The following is a 6,281-nucleotide window of genomic DNA, read 5'->3' on the forward strand; positions in this document are numbered from 1 at the left end:
CGATGTTTAGATCAAATGCTGTCTTCCATGAAGCTGATTCCATTCTACCAGTCAGAAATGATTTGGCATTATATTTGCTTGTATATTTGTATCTTGCCTATAAAACCAAAATCTCCTTAAGGGTGGGTACCTTACTTATGTTCAGCAGTTCCCTCAACACTTCACGTGATTTTTTATATATAGTGGGTTCTGTACCAAGTTGTTTATCTACTATGGAGAGTGAAGGATAACCAAAAGCAAAGTAGTATGATAAAAAAGACATTGATGCCTAGAGTTCAAATCCTACATCTGATGCTCACTATCTGTGTGACTTTTTAGTTAACCTCTCTGGGCCTCAGTTTCCTCATCTATAAAATAAATAGGTTGAACAAAATAGCCACTTAGGTTCCTTCCATCTACAGATCTATGATTCTAAGATACAATTGGAGAGTCAGTTACCAAGAGAAAACAAGAAAAGTGTCCAGCATACTGAGTTGATGCCCTGTGGCAAATTTATGGAAGAATGGAAGGAGGAGAGGAAATAAGAATGTATTAAGTGCCTACTATGTGTCAAGGACTGTTCCAAGCACTATTATTTACAAATATCTCAGTTTATATTTACCAACGCCCTATGAGGTAGGTGATATTATTATCTCCATTTTATTGTTGAGGAAACTAAGGCAGACAGTAATTAAGTCATTTGTCTAGAGTCACAGAGTTAGTTTCTGAGGTTGGATTTGATCTTAGGTCTTCCTATCCACTGTGTCACCTGGGTACCTCAAGAACATAAAGAAGTCTTGCAGCGTCAACAGGGATGGATGGGATTCAAACTGCATTGTCAGGATACCCAAACTGATGGGAACACGGATCCATAAGGTTATTTAAGAAATTTCATAATAAACACCTGCTGAATTTACATTCAAATGTAGATTTCAATTTATTAGGAATATAGAGTTGCTGTTTTAAAAAAATTACTTATTTAATACTAAGTGGTAATAATAAAACTAAGACATGGAAGAACAAATAATCCTTTTACTACATTTGACATTTGCCAGAATCTTTTTTTAATGCATTGTTCACTTCTTTATATCTGCTTTGTAAGATGCAGAGAAATTGGAAAGAGTCCAGAAAATAGTAACTGAAATGATTTAAAGGATTGGAACATAAGACAGATGAGAAAAGTACAGAAGAGTCGGGATTACTTCATCTGAAGAAAAGTCCAAGTGATATCTTAATACTTGCTTAAAAGTATATATTTTTTTAAAGTTACAAGGAATTTTACACCTCCACAAATGACCAAACTAGTGGGAATCAGTTTAAGTACTACCTGAGAGATTTAGGTGAGACAGGAAGAAATGTCTTGACAGTTAGGGTTGCTAAAAACCACAGCAGGTTGCCATTGAAGATGGCAGAATTTCTGCCCAGCAATCATTCCACACAGGCTAGATAATCAGGGGTCTCATTTTGTGAAGTCAGGATACAGAATTAGATCATTTCTTTGGGTCTCTTCAAGAGGTATAATTTGATTCTGTTATTCTGCTACTTTTTATGTTCATATCATATCAAGTAAATTTTCATCCATCAAGCCTTCTCCCTTTTGTTTGTTAATGCTCATAATTTGAATCACAGATCTAGTCAATCTGTTCCATTTTACAAATGAGAAAACTGAGGTTGAAAATAATAAAAGGATTCACTCAGTGAAACAGAAGTAATAAGTGATAGACCTGTGCTTGAATCCAAAATTCTGACACCAAGTTCAGTGGTCTTTCCATATTAGCATGAACCCTATTGCAGTGACGGCCACATTCATTGAATTCTGTTGATTTTTCCATGTATTTGATTTCAGCTTTTCCTGCTAGGCTTCTGAAAATAATTTTACCCCATACCCATAAAAATAAAATAAAAAATTTGAATTAAAAATCTTGAGAGGAAACAAGTACATCTGATCTAGTCTAGCTATCTTACTGAAATATCCTAATCCAAAATGGTAAAAGGAATAGGATAAATTCATAAAAGAATATTTGGAGAGAAGAAAATCATCCCATGAAACTTCTATAAGAAATAAACTTTTCAAAAGGTGGGATATTATATGCACATTAGTGTATTCTTGGTGGAGCTGTGAATCTGTGTATCCATCTAAAAAGCAATTTAGAATTATCCAAGTCAATATGGCTGAGTGAGGAAGCAACCCACTGCAGCTCTCCCAGATTTTCCCTCTAAAATAACATAAAACTGCCTCTTAACTCACTGTGGAAGAGGGAAACAATCTACTTGCCTGGCAGGAAAGGTCTGTCTTACCTGGGTGGGAAGGAAGTGAGGTCCAGGAGCAGCAGCAACAGAAGCAGCTTATGGGCTCACAGAAGAGGCCTACACCTGCTGAACAGTAGTGAAGCCCCACCCAAGCAAGTCAGCAACAAATTCCCACCCCTGTGACCTCTAAACAGATAGACTATTTCCCTAGCAAAATCAGCCCCAGGAATTTAGAAAATTACCAAAAAATTACTATTCAAGGATGTGTTTACAGAGTAACAAGTTACCATAACAACCCAGGAACAGGTTGCCACCACAGGGCCTGAAGATCAAAGGAATCACTCTTCATGGGCTCATACAAAATGAGTAAAAAAAAACAATGAAAAAAGTTTGACTATTGACAGCTACTTGAATAAAAGGAAATCTCAAGGCACAAATACAGAGGAGGACAGTAACAAAATGACTACAGGTGAACCTTCAAAGAGAAGTATACATTGGTCTCAGGCCCAAAATAAATTCCTGGAAGAGCTTAAAAAGGATGTTGAAAATTGAATTAGAGAGGTTGAGGAAAAAGTTTGAAATAATGCAGCAGAAACACGAAAAAGAAATACAAAATAATAATATAAAAATACAAAAAAATTACTGAGGAAAATAATTTCCTAAGGAACAGATTTGGCCAAATGGAAAAGTAATTACAAAAAGTAAATGAAGAAAATAATTCTTTAAAAATTAAAATTGAAGAAATGGAAACTATCAACTCTATAAGACACCAAGATGCAGTAAAACAAAACCAGAAAAACAAAATAATAGAAGAAAATATAAAATGTCTCATCAACCAAACAACTAACCTGGGCAGCTAGGTGGCACAATGGATAAAGCACCGGCCCTGGATTCAAGAGAACCTGAGTTCAAATCTGGCATCAGACACTTGATACTTACTAGCTGTATGACTCTGAGCAAGTCACTTAACCCTCATTGCCCTGAAAAAAAACTGAGCAAAGAATAGATCCAGGAAAGATAATATAAGAATTATTGGACTACCTGAAAGATATGACCAAAAAAAAAAAAGCCTGGAAAATATTTTTCAAGACATTATCAAGGAAAATTGCCCTGAAATATTAGAACCAGAGGGCAAAATAGATATTGAAAGAATCCACTGATCACCACCTGAAAGAGATCCCAAAATGAAAACTCCCAGGAACATCATAGTGAAATATCAAAACTCACAGATCAAAGCAAAGATATTGCAAGCAATCAAAAAAGAAACAACTCATATACCATGGAGATACAGTCAGAATTACACAGGATTTGGCAGCTTTCACATTAAATAGCAGGGCTTGGGATATAATATACCAGAAGGCAAAGGAATTAGATTTACAACCAAGAATTGCAATACCCAGCAAAATTGAATATAATCTTTCAGAGAGAAAAATGGATATTTAATGAAATAGAGGAATTTAAAGCTTTTTTTAACTAAAAGGCCAGAGTTGAATGGGAAATTTCACTTCTAAATTCAAGGTTCAATTGAAACGTAAGTACAAGGTTCAAGTGAAACATCAAAAGGTAAAAAAAGAAACAAGAAAGAAAAATTATAAGATATTTAATGAGGTTACACTATTTCTAGTTCTGTATGACAAAATAATATATGTAATTCTCAATAACTTTATTGTAAAAGTAATTTTAATGCAATTAGGAGTATATGTAAAGAGCTTGTGGTAATAAGGTAATATTTAAGGTATGATAATATTTATAAATCTAAAAAAATTTATATAATAATAATTAGAAAGAGTATATGTAGACAAAGGCTGTGGTCATAAGGTGACATTGATGATATAACACCATAGAAAATAAAATAAAGGGCTAAAAAGAAATTGCATGGAAGAAGTAGCTCTCTATTCTTTAGGAATTACAGGGACTGTGCATTCTACATCTGTTGTGAAAGAAAGTTTTTATGATAAACAGGCATAATTCTAAGTACTATGCAGTCTCAAACTTCATTTCTTAATCTCAAATCATATTATTCAATCTGTTTTTACCATCCTCCCTGTGTCTATTGCTGTGAGTTGTCAGAGTCAAAGAATTAATCTACTGGTGACTCTTTTTGTTGATAATGAGTCTCTTTAGACAGACCAGTCATCAAAGTCCTAAGCAAGTGAAGTCAGCTCTAAGGACTGGACTTGAGGCCTTTCCAGCTTGGTAAAAGCTGCCAGACCTTGTGACCCATGGCAGAAACTTAAAGAATTCAGGGTCAACATGCCAAAGTGAGGGTTGCAATATACACAGAGTACAGAAACTAACTTAAATAGAGCACTTTTGAACTCCCTGCCAAGTGGGAAGACATGGCAATCAAAAGAATTCCAATTTAGAGCACGAGATGATTTACTAAACATTTTTTTTAGTGAGGCAATTGGGGTTAAGTGACTTGCCCAGGGTCACACAGCTACTAAGTGTTAAATGTCTGAGGCCGGATTTGAACTCAGGTACTCCTGACTCCAGGATTGGTGCTTTATCCACTGTACCACCTAGCTGCCCTGATTTACTAAACATTTTGAGGACAGTAGTGGAAGATTACAAACAGTATTGTCCCCACAGCATAGCAAGAAGCAGGCAAAGGAAAATGATCTTGTCAAAAGTTTGGCATGAGGAAATTCACTCAGGCAAGTTCACCAGGCAGTGGGGTCATGGAGCCAGGCAAGATGGCTTCCCCCATGGTGAACCCTGCATGTTGCCTCTGGAGTGAGGAGGACTGTATGAATACTGCCAGGAGTGACACAGGTGAGATGGAGCCACTATAACACTAATTACAAAGAACCCCAACTTGATAAAGACTAATACCATAAGGCCTTGGAGAAGCTGACTGAAGAGGAGAAGTTTGAGCAGGATCTCAGAACCACACAGATCTTCAAAGTTCCCCCAGCATTAAAGACAAGCTCTTTACTTGAGGATCCAATGATCAGTAAATTCACCAACATGATGATGAAAGGAGGGAACAAAACACTGACCAGATCCTGATGACTGAGAATCTGGAAACCCTCAAAAGAAAGCAGTTTAAAAAATACCATGAAGCTACAGCTGAGGAGCAGGAGGCCATTGAGTGCAACCCCTATACCATCTTCCACCAGGCCCTACACAACTGTCAGTCTGTACTCAGCCTGCTCAGCATCCTTAAAGGTGACAGCTTCTATTAGGTCCCAGCCCCTCTGACCGATAAGTCCCGGTGCTTCATTTTTTTATTTTTTTGGTGAAGCAATTGGGGTTAAGTGACTTGCCCAGGGTCACACAGCTAGTAAGTGTTAAGTGTCTGAGGTCGGATTTGAACTCAGATCCTCCTGACTCCAGGGCCAGTGCTCTATACACTGCACCATCTAGCTGCCCCTAAGCCCCAGTGCTTCTTAGCCATGAAATGGATGATTCAAGAATGCTGGGAAAAGAACCCCGGGCGAATGCTAATCCCAGAAAAGCTGTCTCATGAGGTACTGAAAGCCGTTCACAACCAAGGCCCTGTGATCAAGAAGAAACATGATCTGCATAAGACAGAGGAGGCTAACTGAGCCTTTGTCCACTACTGCTGGTGGTAGAGGGTAAGAAGGCTCAAGCCTTGAGGTGAGGATCTGGTATCATTGCTTAGCTTCCTGCCCTTCTGCCACTGGAAAGGGCAACCCCAGCAGAGGGGGCCATTGATCTTTACCATTCAGGGAAGGGGGTGCCATCAACTGTTTCAAGCTGAATCACAAATTCTTTAGAGTCCTTCTGAACTTTAGATTTTATGGAAAAGTCTCTCCAGAAATATAGAAACTATATTCTACATTGTATCTATTTGTTGTCCTCATGTCAGGTTCATTATTTCTGTACATTTACCATCAGTCTTGTAGTAAATATTAAAACTCAAGTACCTTTAATATTTTTAAGTTAATGCCATTGTTTTTTAGCTTCATGTCAAAGGTCTGCATGGAGCATGATGTATTATAACATCTATATTGGAACAGAGGGGTTTAATTTTTGAAGTATAAGGAGTGATTTAAACAACACTTTAAATTGAAATAATTCTTCTC

General features: G+C 37.1%; 1 pseudogene; it reads left to right on the forward strand.

Annotated features, from left to right (window-relative positions):
- Nucleotides 1-4,925: 4,925 nt before the first annotated feature.
- Nucleotides 4,926-5,807, forward strand: LOC122735419 (annotated as a pseudogene).
- The last annotated feature ends 474 nt before the right edge of the window (nt 5,808-6,281 follow it).

This window comes from Dromiciops gliroides, chromosome 1 (genome assembly GCF_019393635.1).
Source record: "Dromiciops gliroides isolate mDroGli1 chromosome 1, mDroGli1.pri, whole genome shotgun sequence".
Classification (NCBI taxonomy): domain Eukaryota; kingdom Metazoa; phylum Chordata; class Mammalia; order Microbiotheria; family Microbiotheriidae; genus Dromiciops; species Dromiciops gliroides.